The 18,165-nt window shown below is 36.8% G+C and overlaps 2 protein-coding genes across 3 annotated transcripts in view; one reads left to right on the top strand and one right to left on the bottom strand.

Annotated features, from left to right (window-relative positions):
* The window catches only part of LOC122811272 (ES1 protein, mitochondrial-like), a 151,197-nt gene extending 135,188 nt beyond the window's left edge, over positions 1-16,009 (bottom strand). The window contains exon 1 of the mRNA XM_044083004.1: positions 15,972-16,009. The gene's annotated coding sequence lies outside the window, so the exon portion shown is untranslated. The remainder of the gene's footprint in view (positions 1-15,971) is intronic.
* A 1,796-nt stretch (positions 16,010-17,805) lies between these two features.
* Positions 17,806-18,165, top strand: part of GINS4 (GINS complex subunit 4) — a 630,005-nt gene continuing 629,645 nt past the window's right edge. The window contains exon 1 of one of the 2 annotated variants that reach the window (XM_044083002.1): positions 17,806-17,903. The gene's annotated coding sequence lies outside the window, so the exon portion shown is untranslated. The remainder of the gene's footprint in view (positions 17,904-18,165) is intronic. The other variant, XM_044083001.1, reaches the window with a different exon arrangement.

Raw genomic sequence — 18,165 nt, 5'->3', positions numbered from 1 at the left:
GCACCTTTTCCCTGTGACTGATGAAACTCTTCTTCAGTTCCTATAAATGGAAGTCCAGATGCAGTTAAGATCAATCAATGTACATTAAAGGATCATGTTTCTAAGTGTTGGAAGGGATCCATTGTCAATGGGTCTATATTAAATATGCAAACGCTTAAAAAAGCGAACGCTTATTCATCGACCCTAGTTCAGCGAACCTTGTAAATGATGAACACTCGGAACAGCGATTTTTTTTCTCAGGGAAAATAATCACTGTTCCACAAAAAAAAACAAAAAAAAACTTAAAACAGTATTTAATGTGGGGGGCTTCACCCCCCCCCCCCCCACTTACATATACCAACTCCAAGATGGCACCACAGTGGAGGAAATGGCAAACTCCTGAAACCAGCTCAACACTTTTTTTTCCCTGAGAAAAACATTCGCTGTTCCAGGTGTTCAGGATTTTCAGCGTTCACTGAAATAGGGTCGATGAATCAGCATTCACTTTTTTAAGCATTCACTGATTCAGTATAGACCCTTGTCAATTGTCTTATGGCTGAAAAGTTGGTCCAGTCCACCTACCCGCCAAATAAAATAAAGTATAGTTCTATCTGGTGTGTGTGTCTGTGTACCATTTTAAGGGAATGGATTTGATGCATTTGGTGATGAGTTCCTTTGACAAGAGCTACACACACACACACACACCAATTCAGTGGACACGATTTCATATTGCAGCTGTGTAAATTGCTTAAACACTGCACTTGAAGCCAGTCACCCAAGTTCCACTGACTTATGGGGAGTAACTGACACCTCTAATACACTACTGATTATGCCCCATGACAGCTTGTGCCTAGGGCTGCCTCTCCCTTCCCTCTAAACTAGCTTCAGCTCTAGTTTTGTCACCTTTGACAAAACAATTTTCCCAATCCTACTACACATTTATTTCACCTATCACACAATCTAAACTCCCAAGTACTGTATTTATCTATTTTACCTGTTTTTCTTAGTTTTAATTAATGTGTCCATTTCATTTCATTGGGATAAAGTAATTACATTATTTGTGTGGTTAGTGTTCGAAAAAGGTGTATGTAGTTTGCATGGGATTTTAGGAATGGTTTGCCTCATGAATGGTTTAATACTGTTCTTCTGAAGTACTGTTAATCTTTTTAACATTTTAGCTAATTTTGAATCAATTTAATGATACAGTAGTGAAGCTTAAAATGTTGTTGTTGTGTCTTTCGGCTTATCCCGGTTAGGGGTCGCCACAGCGGAACTCCGGTCCGCTATTGTTTGGTAGTGGATTTTTACGTGCTGAGTTACCAGCTCTGATGCACAACCTTCAACGAAGGCACGCCCATTCACGTATGCCTCCACACAGAAGATGCTCTAGCTGAGAATCGAACGGGACAACGTCTTGCTGTGAGGTGACAATGCTACCGCAGCGTGAAGCTTATAATATTTGCTATATATTTTTTGTTTGTGTGTTTTTGGATATTTTAATGTTAAATACTGTTATTGTGTTTTTCTTTTTGGATCTGATTTGCAGGCCATATTTGTTTTCCAGATGACTGTTTGTAGTTGTGATTTAAAAAAAAACTATTATTTTTAAATGTTCAAGTTAATATTGTGCACCGTGCAAAATTTCTTGTTTTATCTACAAGTGTGAAAAAGGCTGAGTTACTAGTTGGTGGTTTGAGTGAGTAGTTGATGACAAAAAAGAGCACTGATAAATGGTTTTGATGTGCATAGGATGATGACTAAAATGAGTAAAACCTGTCACTATACTCGGAATCCTACAATCTGCTAAGAGGTGACCTGTATCTGGCATAGAAGGCATCCTATGACCCAAAACTGATATATTTACTGCACACCAGCAAGTCAAATGGCATGAGAAATACTCAATAAACCTCTTCTGCAACATCGACAGAGTGGTTTGGAGGGACAGGTATCTCTCATAAAGGATACCTTTGATCCTGAACAGACTCCCCATCCACATAAAACAAAGTTCATCCTGTCCATAAAAAATGATGACAAGGCAGCTCAGGAATGCCAAAAAAAAATGCTTCCAGCAAATGGTTCAACCCAGGTCCCTCATATGAAAAGTTGCTTTAGTGAACACAAAAAGTTTAGCGCTATCATTTCCAATGGAACTTCTTCAGAACTCGAATTACGGAAAAACATCCACCATCTCAAATACTCTCCAATAAAATACATTCCACCCAATTAACCAATAAAATCATCTGGAATTAAAAAGCTTCATCTTTAAAACAGGGTTGATGAACAATGCTTCATTCAAACTAGGGTAACTTACTGCATTTAGCCTTAATTACCATTTCAGTTCACAAATATCTGGATGTTCATTCACAACCTTACCTGCACATATTTGTCAATTTAATTTAAAATGAGAAACCCAAAAGAATGTTCCCCATTAATAGTTAAGTGTCTAAAAAGAGCATTAGTACCTTTCTATTTACTAATATCTTGACAATGCTCATAAATGTGGTCTCTTAGCCTCCTGGAGGTTTTCCCCACATAAAAAGTGGGGCATTGTTTACATTGAGCTAAGTAGACCACATTTCTACTATTGCAGTTATACTTGCCCTCTGTCATATAGTTATTGTTCCTAATCTTGAACTCAGTAACACAGAAAATGGCAGAACAATGTGCACAAGCACCACATTTCCTTATACCCATATCGACTCCATATTTCTCATCCTTACTATCCCATTCTAACCACTTCTTAAAATACTTGTCTTTTCTATATACCATAATAGGTTTGTCACCCAATTTCTGGATGACATTCACATCCCCCCCTAAATATATCCCAATGTTTTTCTCATAATAGCCCCTATTATTTGGCTGTCCAAATTATATCTGGAAACAAAAATTGTTCCACAACCACCAATGGATGTCTCTTGGCTATGTTCATTGTTACCCGTTGTAAGGTTTCCACATCAGATGATGGGCTGAAAGTACCCTCTCTCTCTCTTTTGGCCATTACCTTCCCCTTAATTTCCTCCAATAATTCTGGGGGATAACCTCTTCTTAAAAACATGTTCATAAGTACCTCAACCTCTTCCTGAAACGTATTGCATTCAGAAACCATCCTGGCCAACCTCACCAGCTGGCCCTTCACTACTGATTTCTTCTTATGTATCGAATGCCAGCTGGAATAATGCAAGTAGGAGTTGGAAAATGTTGGCTTGTGGTAAATATTTGAAATAAATCTACCACCTTCTCCATCTTTTATGATTTCCACATATAAATAATTAATTTTACTCATACTCTAGCTTGATGAAAAGGACAAAAATCCAACCGTATTGTTGATATAGTACAAAAACTCATTCAGTTTGTCTAGGGTATCTTTCCATACAGCATAAAATTGCAATCATTCTTTTTCTTTCAGTAAGATTCTTAGTTGGCATACCATCAAATTCTATGGATCTTATGAATGCCTTAGTAATTTATTTTCATCTTTCTTCCTTCATTGTGACTCTTTGCTAGCATAACATATAGTTGTTTTCATCATTGTGTACATTTAACATATGGTTTGGAGGGACAGGTATATGTATCTTCCAGAGGATATTGCTGCTCTGGAACAGACTCCCCATCCATATAAAACAAAGTTCATCCCTGTCCATATTCAAGCACAGCCTGGATCTATGGATGGGAAACAGAACATTTACTTCAGAATTTCCCACTATACTATAAATGGATGGAGGCATCTCCTAACTGCTTTATCCCATGCATGTGTCCCCTCAAATTATCTATGGTATAATCCCAGATACTCTCATTAGGGGTAATATATAATTATCAACCATGAGATAGGTAAGGCCAATCTATAATCAAATGAGATAGGTTAATTCAAGCACAAAAACAGGAAACTGGCTATGCTTAAAATAGCCCGCAAAGGCTGATAGCCTATTACTTGAACCTTGGAACCATGCTTATAGTTGAAGTTTCTCTTGACAGCTGTTCAAAAGTGTCCTTCATCATTTTCCTGTGCATCCATATTTGCTTGACTTTGTTATTCACTTAATGTCTGCTGCTCTTTCTTCATTACAGTTTTATGCCTGTATTTTTCTTAGAAGCCATAAAATTTAACCTTGCAATCACTTCATTGTTGTTGATTACTAATTACTTAATTATTGCTGCTCCTCTTTCACTATGTTTTCCTTCTCTATCAGCTGTCTCTATACTCATCAACCATTTTTACAATGGCCAAATCTGTGGTATAGTCAATGATATCACTCTTACTTTAGTTATCTTTTTACTATATTTTATTACTTACACCAACTTTTTTTTATTTATGTTTGCATTAGGAAGTTGTAGTAGGGGATAAAACGTACAGTTGTGTATAAGCATACTTACCCTTAACAGCAGAACTTCAAAGACAGGGAACTATAACAATAAATCATAGCATTTTCTTTCTTCTTACTTATATTACTTTAACATAGCCATTATTTTATCAGCAGTTCGTACTAAGATTGGCAGTGTCATTTTACCCTTGTTCCACTGATCCTTGGTTGGTACATAAAACCTGCATAAACAGGTGGTATTGCAAATGGATTTCCCCAGTTTTTGAGACTCTTGTAATCTTCATAGGAACTAATAGTATAATTACCCCTGTGCTTGAGAGCAACAAAATATTACTATTATAAACTAACAAGCCACTGTCTTGTTGTTTAATAAAATAATGTAATAAAATATATATTATCCTCCTTGGGAGAAGAAAGGAGGATAACTTTGCTGCTGCAATGACCTCTTCTTGATCCACTCTTACAGTAAGCATGCTCATTCACAACTCTACCCTCTTCTCTGGGAGGGGGTCACTGTAAAACTAAATCATAACATTTAGGTGATATCCCAGGCAATACTACATTTTCTGAGAGGAAGAGAGAAGAAAATCTTGCACAACATGAAAGTCAGCTTTATGTGGCATATAGAACACTGGTATATGTGAATTGTGTAATAATTACTATATTCAGAAGAAAAAGGCCTTGTACAGACTAAAATACAGATTCTAATGTACATAGATAGGTAATTATCTGGGTAATGAACAAATTGTATAACTATTGTTAAAAAATTTTGAATATGTTATTATCAAATCTCTTTGGAATGAAGATTGTGACATAAACATGGATATGTGTAACACTTCTGATTAAATCGTATCACATGAGCAGCAATTATATAATGACCCCCCCCATTAATATTCTAAAATGTGCATGCTGATTGGCCAGCGTGCCCATTGTAAATCCCACAATATACCAACGGAAAAAGGTCCAGTCGCCTGGACTTTTTTCCGTTGGTATAAAGTGTCCAAAACCTTTTTTTTTTAATAAATAAAAAATAAAAGAAAAAATGGAGCAACAGAGACTGTCTTTTCTCTGTTGCTTCCATTTCAAAGCATTGATGTACTGGGTATGCGTAGGAACGCAAGTCCCATACGCATGCGCAGTACATCAACACAAGGAAGCAGTATACCACCACCGGCGGAAGAACAGTAATGCGCCGTTATACAAAGACATTATTTAAGACAAGTAAGTATTTTTTTCTTAAATAATGTCATTGTATAACAACAATAACCGACTCCATGGTTGTGATATATTGAAATTTACCCATGGTTGGCTTTATTTAATCACTCGAGCTGCGCCCTCATGATTAAACCATGCCAGCCATGGGTAAATCTTCAATATACCACACCACGTCATCGGTTACTGCTTAAATATTCTATACAAAAGTATCACTCAGCAATTTATGCTTCCTGTATAATAATGTACCAGATATACAAAAATGCAAACATTATCAATGGATATCATGAAACAATATAGAAAACTACAAGTTTTACTTAGAAACGCAGCTACCAAATACTCTCTAAAATACTAATATTATAGAAGATCTGAATACTCTCTAAAATACTAATACTATAGAAGATGAATCAGATGCAGACAAGTATAACAAGGAGATTTAAAACTGTAAGACACATTATACTCTGTGCACTCAATATATAAAACTTATTTCTTATTATTAGTAAGAGTTCTCTTTTTTTTATTACCAGAGATAATTACCTTCTTGTGAAATCATGAAGTTAATCTTACTGAGTCATTTATATATATTAGCAGACAGGCAAAATGTTCCTCTTTTTGCATTTAGTTTTAAAAAAAGAGCAACACTTTGTCAGGGAGTAGGCAGCAAACAGTGTGAAAGAAGAACTCTTTTTCAAGTAGTTATCTCAGAAGATGAGTTAGGTACAGTTTACGGCTTATGAACTGATGTATACTAAAGGCCCAATACAAGTTAGCAAATTGTCTACAGTTATCAGTGTTATTTTTTAATACTGTAACATTGGCCATAGAAATATCACCTAATTTTTCTAAGGTTTAATATACAATGTATTGGCCAATGTTAATGAAAATGGAGTGTAATATATGCATACATTAGTAAACTCTATTATTTTATGGAATATACTGATTCTTTTTTTGAGGGGGGGGTAAGAAATATAGTCCCCAGGATTGCAAGATACGCATGTTACTCTACTGCTTATTTTTTACCAGTTTTCTTCACAGTTGCAATCATAACTGGCAGAAATGCAGTATATACCTGCATTAACGCATTGCTTTTATTTTATGTAGTATAACACACAGATTTTTACTTCAGTGGAGATATAGTTACAGAACTAGACAGTAAATAATCGTGAATTGATATAACCAATAAATACTAAAAAATAAATTAAAAGCTGAGAGATTTTTAAACAATTAAGGTATTAGATAAATGTTTATACTAGTTATACCCTTAACTTATGATGAGGAATTAATTTCCAGTGGTATACACAGAGAACTCTGCCTGCCCTGCTCTCTCCTCCCATGTTACTCCCTACTCTCCACCCACCCCTGGCCTCTCCGGAGTGCTGATCAGCATCTTCTCTCAGTTTATAAACCCAAAAGGAATATTGGTAAACTACTTTACAAACACTCTGTCTCACTAAATTGGAACAAACTCCCTCTCCATATTAGATCCAACCTTTCCTTTCCCTGTTTTAAAAAGGAGCTTAAATCCCACCTACTAAACTTGAAATGATGCTGTTGCATTGACCACACGTAGTCTTAGTCTCTCCCACTGTATAACCTGTTGTATCTCCTAACTTTCTTTGTTAGTAACGTCTGCTTAAACTAATCTCCTAAACCCTCAGCTCTACTACTATAGCCCCCTCCCATTCTCCACACTATTTATCCCCCCACTTCCTATCAATGTCTATACATTGTCCTTCTTTTGAACAACAATCTTTTTGTGTTTACTCTCATATGTAGTAAATTTTAGTCCACTACTATCAGTGCAACCCTTAATGTTCATAATTTTTTTCTTTTGTTTTTCTCTGTATAATTAATTTCATTTTTGCAGTGTTTTTAATAGTTTTTGTCCTGTATGTTTATCTTTGCTTATGTTTACTGGGGCTGTTTTTCCTTCAATCTCCGCTGAAAATGGGTTGCTTACTATCAATGCAATGCAAATAGTTAATAACCTTTTCTTTTTTACGATTATTTTGTAGTGTGATTGTTATTTAATATTTGTATATTGTCACTTTATTTTTACTTACGCTTGCTGGGGCATTTCCCCTTGGGTCTCCACTGAAAATGGGTTTGTTTGCAAACTCACTTGGACTAACCCAGTTAACAAATGTGAAATAAATAAATAAACCTTCATTTGTAGTCATTGTTACTGTATATATGCAGGACTTGTCTTGTGACATATATAAATCCTGCATAACAGGAAAACCTACACTGCTCATAGTTACAGTCTTTGTAGTCATCATTCAATTTTTCAGAGGCAGATGACATGCATATACACTAGTAAAAATTATTATTGTACAAAGAAAGTAATGCTTGTAGACACAGTAAAGAGAAGAAAAGTGTATGGTAATAGTATGGAGAATGTTATCTTATACTAAGAAAGACGTATTTCAAAATTAATTTCTCAATTTGAATATTTACAGGGAACTAGCAGTGCTTGTAATAGTATGTTAACTACACATGTGAACAATGCTCTGATGAAAATGCCAGTTTAGATCCTTTAGAAGTCTATTGTACTTTTCCTACACTATAATAAAATATCCTGCCAAGTTCTTAACATAAACAAAGTTGCAGTTATTTTGGGAAACAAGATAAATTCAGTTATGGAGAGTATAGCTTGGGGGAATAGTGCTGAGACCAGGAACATCCTCTGGCAAAAAAAGGAATGCAAACAGAATGCTGCATTTGACTGACCAGAGTAAACCAATAGGCTGTTCTGATTCTGAAATTCCTAGGGCTGGCTATAAATAGTGGAGACTGAATCAGCTTAGCCAGCTTACAAGCTCCCTAGGTTTAGTCAACTTCAGAGGACCAATGTATGTACTGTTGAACGTGGTGCTGTTATATTTGTTATGACACTGCTGATGCCAGACAGGAGAAATGTCTGCTGCTTGACAAATAACTTCAGGTTATAAAATATGGCAATCGTTTACATTGCTGCGCACTTATCAAAATCTTGAATGTCTGTCCATAAATTCCTCTAGAATTCTTGTAGAAAAGGCCATTGGTATATTCTCATCAATTACATTATCTCATATCTGTGTTTAAAAACAATAAAAATATTTCATTGTGTTGAAAATTAACAAAAGAAAAGGGAAAACTTAATACACCGAAAAAAAAGAAGGAAGTATGAGCCTCATGGACATATAAAGTGATAAAAGTGAGAAAAATAAAAACATATATTTAACTACAAAAATTACATGAACTGAAGTCAATAAAAGTGCTATGAAGAGTACAGATTCAGATTACATAGAAGTTCATAAAAGTAACTGAATTGTAAAGTGGTACATGCTGACAAATTAACTCCACAGCTGCGACTGGATGTGAAGCAAAGCAAACAGCAAGAAGAACTCAAGACATTTTAATGATACTGCTTTTATATATATATATATATATATATATATATATATATATATATTTATATGGGAAACTCATGGACAAACCAAGGACCCATGGAATGATGATGCAAATCCACTGTCACTCAACATAAGTATACGAAACTGCTGATATAGTTATTCAGGATATTTATTCAGAGCTTCACTCAGCCTGGCTTGGATGCGTGTGACAACAAGACCCTTGGATTGCATATAAAGCCATCCGTGGACCTACAAAGCTGATCTAAGTATTGTTTTTTTTTTTGCACTTGTTTTAATTATTGCAGTGCAATTTTACAGTTCTGTACTTCATTTATTGATTTGTTTGAATTTATCACTGCTTTTCAGCCTGCACTTGTTAAAAGAAAGGCAATCTGTTTGCTACTGTACTGCTCTTATGTTGTTATAACAGTATCCTGATATTTCCTAATCTTCTCTGACACTGCAAAAGCTGTTCTGAGTTTGCCAAAATATTTCTATGTTTTGCAAAGTTCTTCTATTTTTGTAGGTTTTTCAGCATGTGTGCACATTTTTCTATATTTGGGAACATTTATCAGGGTTTGTGAACTTATTTCCAAGGATTCCTGATACTGCAGGAGTACTGGCTTTTGTTATAAAGCACTTGGGCTCAAAACCAGTTAATTTTACATTAAGAGGGTATCATTCTTCACTCTGGTGGGAGCAGAGTGCTGATTCAACCCATTTGAGTTGGGAACTGCTGGTGGAACGCTTAATGTGTGTTTATCTGATTGGCTTGATGGCTTAACTGTGTAAAAGTCTTTCATCCTACTGGTATAAAATGTGCAAGCGTGGTTAGCCATGCCTTGTATACACACAAACCTCTCCACTTTAAAATCCTGTATAGGAAGCACTGTCCATAGTCACCCACTGTTCATAGCTGCTCAAAGAGCTGCTGGTTTGTGCAGAGGGGAGCACCACTGCAGGTCATCCTACTGTATACTACTAAACACTCATTTAGACCTTTAAGTGACTCTCCCTTACTCTTTCCCATCTACTAAGAATCTGGCGTAATGGATAGGTGCTTCCCTGTTGTCTCTATTTGTGGCCTGGTGGATATTGGCATCCTGCAGCAGCATAGTACCTGCCTCATGTTCACTGACAACCATTTAATTTTAGAACAGATGAACACAGTATGTAAGGCATGTAGATACATAATGTCACTGGAGGCAAATCTGTCACATGCACACATGAAAAATGCAAACCAGGCTGACAGTGTTACACCCAAAACACTCACTACCAACACTAACGAACAAACATGCAGACCCACATATGCAGAGGTACTCACATGTATTCTACCCAAACTTCCAAGACTCCTAAAAATATCTTTCAGTGGGCCAGTGCACACTCACACAAGACAGTGCCTCACACAACACATAACTCTGAAAATCATTGTAGCTCCACTTCCAATCCTTTATGGCAACACACCAAACATTCTAATTATTGGGGATTCCATTGTAAGACATACTGATGTCCCCCTTACCAGGCAACAAGGAGAAGATCACAGTGAGCTGTCTGTCTGGAGCCAGGATCCATCAAATCATGCATGCACTTAGGTCTTTAAACCACAAGTACCAGTATGACACAGCCATAGTCCATGTGGGTGTAAATGACCTAATACATATCTCACTGGACTACATGAAAAGAGACATGATGGAGCTCTCTGAATATGTGTCCCAGGTGGGTATGAATCAGGCCTTGAGCAGCATCCTTCCCTCACCAATGATGATGCCACAGTACCAGTAAAAAATGACTGACTTCAACAACTGGCTTAGTTTCTTGTGTCACAACTCCACAACAAAGGGGATCCAATATCTGTCAGCCTGGGAAGGCAGGATTGACAAACCATGATGTTTTGCCAGAGATGGTTTGCACTTGTCACCACTTGGCTTCTGGATACTGGCAAAAACTTTACCTATCCCCACAGTGCCTTTTTTAGGCTATACCAAGCTGTTAAACCCTCCCAACATAACAAAAATCACTCATGACTACCTAAAGGTACTGCTGCTCAGTGCTAGGAGTTCAAATAGACTAGTCCAACAACATAACTCGCTTAAGCTCTCCATGCCCAACTAACCACAGGTGCAACCCCGTCATATTTTTGCTAGCTACAGTTTCCCTAGCATGAGTCTGGAAAACCACACCTCCTACCTAAATGTACTGGAATCTCTTAACAGTCAGCCTTACACCGTACTTATGGGTGACTTCAACTACCCGTCCATAAACTATGAAACTTATATGACCCATAATTCATTTGCTCAGAGGTTTTTGGACTTTGTCACTGTGAACACCCTGGATCAACTAGTTAGCTTCCTAACTAGAGATACAAATATCCTAGACCTGGTACTCACAAACACGGGGGATGCTGCTCCCTCCCATGGATTAAGTCCTCCCTGATAAGATCTGACCACGAAATGATCTCCTTTAGCATTAAAACTAATACAGAACTCATATCAAAGCCCAAATGTGTTAAGAACTTTGCTAAAGCCAACTACCTCAAACTATGTGACAGCTTATTAAACTTCCATGTCCCTCCAAACCAGGATGACAGTGAGGCCTGCTCTGTGCTGTTCACAAAAGCAATGCACAACCACAGTCATAGCTGCAGAGAGGAGGCAGTAACTGTCCCAGTCAAATCTATGATTATGACAAAAAAGAATAGGCTATTCAACAAAAGTAAATAAAATCCTCTCCAAAGCCAAGAATAAACAGACAAAACAGTGCAAAAAGGCATTCACCGGTCTAAAACAAATTAGAGAGCTGGTCAGATCTGCCAAAGCAAACTACGAGGCAAAGACAGCCTCCCAGGTGAAAGATAACCATAAGACTTTTTTAATTGTCCCACAAAACTCAAGGATATATGGTGGAAGGTATAAATAAATTGCTCACTCTTCAGTAGTCCCCAAACAGAGACTAGTCTATAGTACCAAGCATTTTGACACCACAAATGAAAAAATGAATACAATATAAATAATGACGGGGAGACAAAAGGAAAAAGATTAAAAAAACCAACTAATAACTTATAGAGAACTGATATGGCAACTACGTCTTGATGCCAACACACCCCCAGGAATGAATGACTATATGTCAATTTTACCTGCCCTAAGGTTAAGGGCTAATAAAGTTAAAACTAACAACAAAAAAAGAACAAAAAAAATAGATTTGAACTAGAATTCATGGTTTCTTTACATTATATCATATGTGTTTATATAACAAGCAATGAGTATGTATTATATTCATTTGTTATTTGATTTATTAGGGCCATCCGTTTCGACATCATATGTAACGACAACAAATCTGTATCACATATCTTAACATTTTAATATAACATATATATATATATATAAATATATATATATATATGTATTATATATTATTTTATTATGAGATAATCATAAGGACAACATTTCAATGTGTTTCAACAACAATTTTATTCAGTTTATTTATTAATGGATATACATATAATATTTTATATTTATTTATATATCTTATATATTCTACACATACTATATTTCATGTTTTATGTCTCATCTAGATGATGAGAAAGGTTTGGTGTTTCCTTCATGTGTTTTATTCATTTATTTTCAGACAGTGTTTTTTAAAAGTTTTTTAAGGGAATTTTTTTTAAGTACAAGCCATTTGGAATTTCCTAATTAAGATGAGCTGAACCATGTTTTTAAATTTTAATTGAGTTGTTTAATTGAGTCAATTAACTAAGAGAGACTTGTATATATACGTAAGAAGAAGTCCATTAATTATTCTGATGAAGTTTCCCATGGGGAGAAATGAAAGCACTTAATCCTTTTGTCTAAATGGTCCTCATTTATTTGTTCGTTTGTCAAATAAATCTACTTGTACTATTAGACTGTCTGGTTTATGGACTGAAGAGTCTTTGAGCGATTTTATCTTCGCCACCATATATCCTTGAGTTTTGTGGGACTACCTTTATTGGATCCTGTCACAACGGAGAGCATTTGTGATTATTAGTCTTATTCTATTCTCTGTTTTTTTTTTCCATTTTCTTGTTATTACTTTTTTAATTGTGTTTATAACCTCAGAGCAAACTTTCTGCAATGTGCTGAGTTAATCATGAATGGCAACACTTACACCCAGCCTGATTGGCCGACAAGTTCAGTTCAGACTTCTTTCCCCCATCACCGCCTACCACACCCAAATAAATAGAAGCAACCACCCCCCTACTGGTCATTATGAGGGAAAAGGGCCTTACTGCACTCACTAAAGCCAAAAACACAGCCTCCATGGGTCCTAACAGCATTCCAGGATGTTACTGAAACAGCTTAAAACAGGATCTATCAGGGCCTCTAGAAAACCTCTTTAATCACAGCTTCCATATTGGCTTTGTCCCAGAGGAATGGAAGTCTGCAACAGCTGTCCTTCTGCACAAGAGGGCCCATCAAATTATCCACTGACTTATAAGCTTGAGTAAGAATAAAAGGTGGTCTAAATAGTTATATACATTCATGTCCTCTTGATGAACAATTAAAACTATTGATTACAAGTCTGTTCCTCAAAGGTAGCCAATAACTTTTATGCAGTAACAATTAACCTCCTATGGAGCACCACTGCATCACCCTCTCCAAAGCCAAATGGCTACCAGTCACCTAGAGAGTTGAGCAAGTCCAATGGTCTCTTCTTTTCAAACTACTTTAGCTAGGTGCTTTCCCACCTCTTGCAGCCCAGGTCCATAATAAAATCACACCCTATAACATCTGCAACCTCTTCCAATTAACTCCTTCACTCCAAACCAAACTGCACCTTACCAACTATTCCTTCTCCATTCACACCCAAACCCTGGCAACACTCTGCTCATCACCTTAAATAAGTCGTCTTTTTCTTCATGTTTAGAGCTCAACTGAAAGGATGTTTCATCAAAAAAATCTGACTGCAAGTGCTTTTCCACTGGACACATAACCTAACTCCCTCTGCAACGTTTACTGCAACACATTTTCATCTTCATCACTTCTACTTTGACTCTCTTTTCTTACGTGCTGTTTCCTTCTTATATTTATGACTAAAATCAATTCACGTTTGTTGTTCTACCCTATTAATGTTTGCAAATTGTTTTAATTCCCTATCAAATTACCTAACTTCTATGATTACTCTATGTTTGTTTGTGTGTGTGAGAGTTTCTTCACCTGGGCTGTGCCTGCAAATGGTCTGTTGTGATCATTGTACTTCCCCAGTAAACAAAGTAACTACCTAAATAAATAAACAAATGTTAAGGTGTTTAGAAGGAAAGAGACCCTGGCTGTAAGTGGTTCCTTCCAGTTCTGCACCAGCGAGTATCAGAGGTATCTGTCCGAATCTTTTGCCTCTTCCTTTCAGTTAGCTAAAATACAGTCTGTGTAGTGGATTAACTGCACACAGCATCCATATATTCTAAATCTATATCGTATTCTCTTGATAGTCTCTGCCTTTCTCATCACCATAAACCAGGCCTTAATGTTAATTCATATTTTCTGTTAACCAAAACCATCTATGTCACAAACATAGGCAAATTAAAAATGATACCTTTTTGTTTTCCCTCCCTAGATTTAACTTATCTCTCTACACATCTCTTGCATTGAGATTTATTGTGTAACTTAAATGACAGAGCAGTCTCTTAGAGTGCGATCTTCTTTGCTAAACGAACACTGGCTATAATATAACATACTTTTGATTTTTATAGCATGGCTGTCTACAGTTTCTGGCTCAAATGCGAACACACACAGTGCAGTTACTGGCTCAAACGCGAACACACACACTGCAGTCATTTGAGACACCCAAGATGCACATTTATTTCACACACACAAACTTTATTTTTTTTTGCAGCCAATTGGAAATAAATGATGTGCTTTCCTTTCTAGGCACAAGTGGATATTCAAGCACTATCTAACATTACTAAGGTAATAACTCCCGGCAAAGGGCTCATGCCAGCTCAAGTTATTGCAAAAACTATGTTGGCCCAATAAAAAGGTATTATTGTGTCTTTGTGTTTAGAGTAACACAGTGATGTTCCCTGTTGAATTAATAAAACGAAGTATTTTATTTCTGGGCTGCGCCCCCCACCAAATATATATTCCAACTCCGAGATCGCACTACAATGAGGAATGGGCAAATATTCCCATCTTCTCTGTACCGCGATCTCACAACTGCAGTTTCCACTTTTCGCTCATGTAATACAGACCCACTTGTCTAACCACTGAGGTATGTAGATAGATGTGACATTTCAAAGGCACCTTGGTGAAACTGAACGTACAAGGTCTATATTACCTTCTGTTTTAATCAAGCGGTGGGCGTAGTTGTCAACATGCTCCAAGCGGTGGGCGGAGTAGTCAACATGCTCACAGCTGGGGTTTGGGAGGGGCTTACTACTGCGCATCTGGTGGGTTAATACACTACAATTTCGCCGACACCTTTAACTATTTTCACACTTTACTAAGTTTGGTTTCTGTGTGAGAATAAAATGTTCATCCAGAATATACCCAGTTACCTTTGTTGATTGGTTTGGATACACTTGCATCCTTGATAGCTGTGTTTTAATCCTGTGGAGTCACACCTACCATTAATGTTGTGCAGTTTGTGTGTAGAGTTAGCCAGGGCCGGTGTTAGCATTTTGGGGGCCCCCTAGGCACTTCCAGTATAAGTATCATCCTAACAATGCCAACCATCCTAAGCAACCTTTTATTTCATGCTGCAAACTTTTAGGAGTAGTATGTTGACACTTAGTTGCAACGTGTGATATATGATCCAGTCTACGTCATCTGGACTTAAAAGGAAATGATCACTGTTGTGGTTCAGCTTTAGTTTTCCTTGCATCCTTCAACACACCTTTCCTGAACAAGACATCCCATTAATAATCATTTAGGAAATAACAAAGGGCCCAAGAAGCCACAAGTTTACAGATGGGATGCATTTTAGACCATCTTCACAGTTGTACTAGTTTTGGAATATAAATTATTGGTTACAACCCTTCCTGATTTGTTACTTAAAAACTATTGAATCACTTAGAGGAGAAACCATGCTTACTTACACCCTGTTTGCTCCGAGAAACGTTGTGTGCCACAATTTGGGCAGGGCTTTTATCTTACACAGAAGATTAGTATGTGTCCTCGCATTACTGGATGCACAGATAGCAAATCCCGCCCCGACACGCCCCCAGTCCGGGCTACGCCTTATTAACAAGTATCTTCCTCATTACGCGATATATAATTACTAACTGTTTTCAATTTAGAGTGGTCTCGGAGTTGGTATATATAAGTCGGGGGGGGGGGGGGTGTCCCCCTGCAAATAAGTGCGAAACAGTTTTATAATTATTTTATTATAAGAACGGTAAACAAACACAACGTACAAGTACAACAGTATTGTAAATGTTATTGCAGGGGACGCCCCTGCACCCCTGTTACTTGACAAAACACCATTACTACAACCAGACCCTTGCATTTTAAGAACATTTGCAACATGAGTATTACCCTCATAGTTTACGCGGTATGCCCCACTAGCTTTTCATAAGATAACGTTTTATGTTGACACGAAACTGTCCTGCAATGGCATTTGTGTGTGTTATATGATCCAGTTACGTCATCTACTTAAAAGGACACAGCTTACATGAAACAAATCGCAAGGGGGATCATTTAATAACAAAGGCCCAAGCACATATACCTGTGAGACAATTTTCACAGTTGTACTAGTTTTGGAATATAAATTATTGGTTACAACCCTTCCTGATTTGTTACTTAAAAACTATTGAATGACTTAAGAGGAGAAACCATGCTTACTTACACCCTGTTTGCTCCGAGAAACTTTGTGTGCCACAATTTGTTGGTATACTTAAATAAGCTGCTTTGGTGTTGGTTGCCTGACATACTGAACCAAAGTAGCACTTGTGGCACATTTCAGATTCTGGTAATTTGTTTAAATTGACTTAATCCCTTTCTCCACTCGGACTACGTTTCATTATTGTAGCCAGTGCTGTATTTCATACATTTAATTAAGTCTTTTACCTATGAAATGTACAAGGTATCATTCGAACAGCACCTATTTCTCATATTTGACAACCCCCTCCTTTCAGTAACAAAGCATATGTTCCTTCTGAACACTGAGCCAAGAATGATTACAGCAACGTTACCTTATGGCCCGTTTTTAGTACAGTTAAGACAGATATAGCTGTGAAGCTTCCCTCTGAATAAACCGCTAATTATGACCTTAAAGTCCGGTTATAATTAGCAATAACAGCTGTAAAGCATTTTTCTGCCGCGTCCACTTATCTGCTAACCACCTTATCACTAAGAAGTAGTATGTAGCCGCTGATTGGCCAACAGACAGTTAAGCGGCCAGTGATCCATAAAAACTCAACTCAGCAAAATGGAAAGTGACACAAGAGCAAAAATATACAGGTCATAATACAGTTTTCACTTTCTGCTTTAGGGTTACAAAGACACTCGTTGTCCTCCACTGGCTAACTAAAATTTGTACAGTTATTAGCCAGCAATAACAATTAATGACGCATTTCTTTATTGTTTAATAACTAGTAAATAAATCCAACAGAAATTCAACATAGAGACAACTTTCTGCAACAATCTAGCCTAACTGCACAATCACTATGTAGGCTAAATAAAATAAATAACGACGGGGAACAAAGCATCACCAAAAAAGTATTAACAACTGACTGGAGCAATCCAAGCATAAGACCACTCATACGCAAAACGATACTAAATACAGATTGCTATTTCTACAAGCATAAAGATAAACTCTAACATCAGAGATTTAACAGTTATCAAACATATTAGTAGAAACAAAAGATTAGCATTAAACGTCTTGCTTAGTTTATTTCCGGTGTATACGCAATTGGACCTCTTGCTTATGGTCTTTCCGGTGTGTACGCGCCTTTTTTTGTTCCGATAACAACTACTTTCTGTGAGTTACTACAGCCAACAAATGTGTATAGACTATTGAGTGGTTGTTAGTAAGTATATGTTTGTTCAACTTTGTGTGCAATATTAATTTTAGTGAGCGTGGTTTTCGTGGAAATTGTGAAGGATTACGTTTTTAGTATAGAGTTTTAGTAGATTTACTGTATTTTCTTTATTTTTACTGTATCGTTCACCAAAAAAATTATGTCTGTGTAATGGAGATGCTGGGGTGAATAGTGCTTGTTACTCACTCAGGCTTTCATGGAACGGAAACCCTTTAATATGACTTTTCACATCGATGAAGTTGAACAGATT

The sequence above is a fragment of the Protopterus annectens genome, chromosome 9.part0 (assembly GCF_019279795.1).
Source record: "Protopterus annectens isolate FY-2018-M chromosome 9.part0, PAN1.0, whole genome shotgun sequence".
NCBI lineage: Eukaryota > Metazoa > Chordata > Ceratodontiformes > Protopteridae > Protopterus > Protopterus annectens.
This window is presented reverse-complemented; position numbering and strand designations above follow the sequence as displayed.